Raw genomic sequence first — 1,508 nt, 5'->3', positions numbered from 1 at the left:
AATTATCATTATTATTATTATTATTATTATTACAGCTTGCTGTCAGTGATTAGCAGCAACATTCATAGTGACAGGTGACAGTGAAAATAGCATGTATTTTCTCCATATGCCAAACATGGTCAAAATGACCTCATCCGGTGGAATATCGTCAAAATGACCTCATCCGGTGCAATATAGTCAAAATGACAAATCCCAAGTCAAAAGACCAGAATGACACCAAGAAGTAATACAATGCATGTTTTTATGCTTTGATGGGATGAAAAATGTCAGTTTGAATGGGTTTCGATGGAGCATGTTTTTGACCTTAATGGTCTGAATTTTAACAATTTAGTTTCCACGGTGTGATTTAGACTTACTGTAGGAGCTGAGTTGGAAATTCAGTGATGTAGAATATAATGTAAAATGTGCCTCGGGGTTTAAAAAGTGACTGTGTGCAGCCTCACCATTCACTCAGCAGACTCTGCTGCAGGGATCTATCCTGGGCCCACGGGGTGCTCTTCCCGTTAAAGCTCCTCTCAGCGTTGATCCTGGGGAACAGAGGTATCCAGGGAAGGGAGGGGTGCTGCCAGTACACCAGACTCTGCTGGAAGGCACATCGCAGCTCGGAGCAGGACTTGGGATCCTGCACAGGGACACAGAGGGTTCACTGAAGGACTCACACATGCCGAAGAATTCTTGGGTCGGAAAGTGAACCTTGAATTGCAGGAGGCACCTTGCACAGTAGCCTTGGTCAACAGTGAGTCAATAAAAGCCCCAGGAAGTGCGCCAGGCTTTGAAGCTAAGTTTTCACAGTGGCCATAAGTGGCATCACACAACCTAGGTCCGTCACGCGATGCCATGGGGCCCAAAAAGTCTTTTTCCCATTGACTTATATTGAGAAAAAGACGTTTGTAAATCAGTACGTACATTTTTTTGTGAGCGTCAAAACCTCCGCGACGTGACTTATTCGGAAAGTCTACACGAGCCACAAGATTCAATTAAATGCCTCAAAATGTTGCAACTTTTCTTTAAAAAAAAAAAAAAACGTTTGACAATTCAAGCTGCAAAAAATTAACAAAATGAGTAAAAATTGGAGTGAGAAGTCTACCTGTAGGCTGTGAGGCAGACTGTTGAAGTGAGCTTTGCAGTGCTGACTGAGGCCCAGAGCCTCCTCCTGGGCTTTGGGCTGCTCTGCCCAGTTCAGGGGATGTGGGGAGGTGAAGAGGAGGCGAGTCTTCAGGCTCCAGTCTGCTGGATACTCCGTGCAGACAGGGGGAGCCGCGGAGGGAGCTGTGACGGCCAGCGGGCTCTGAACGAGGGACGGGAGAAGAGTTTTACAAGTTGCACAACATCGTACCACGAGGAGTGAGAGAATTTGGAACGATATGATGGATCAATGTGTGAAATCCAACCTTCAGCTGCGGACGTTTCTCATCTTCCTCCTCTTCTTCGAACAGGGAGTCATCCTCAGAGAAATTCAGACTAGTCTACAGAAAAGGAGAAAGAAATGAAAATGTGTGACACCCAAA

At 45.6% G+C, this 1,508-nt stretch overlaps 1 long non-coding RNA gene across 1 annotated transcript; it reads right to left on the bottom strand.

The window, feature by feature from the left end:
* Positions 1 to 455: 455 nt before the first annotated feature.
* LOC121966158 lies at positions 456 to 1,479 on the bottom strand. Its single transcript, XR_006107562.1, has 3 exons — positions 1,392 to 1,479; positions 1,088 to 1,288; positions 456 to 622 (listed from the first exon to the last, which is right to left on the bottom strand). It is a non-coding gene; the product is annotated as an uncharacterized LOC121966158 (long non-coding RNA).
* Positions 1,480 to 1,508: the final 29 nt, after the last annotated feature.

Source organism: Plectropomus leopardus, unplaced genomic scaffold (genome assembly GCF_008729295.1).
Source record: "Plectropomus leopardus isolate mb unplaced genomic scaffold, YSFRI_Pleo_2.0 unplaced_scaffold23317, whole genome shotgun sequence".
Lineage (NCBI taxonomy): Eukaryota > Metazoa > Chordata > Actinopteri > Perciformes > Serranidae > Plectropomus > Plectropomus leopardus.
This window is presented reverse-complemented; position numbering and strand designations above follow the sequence as displayed.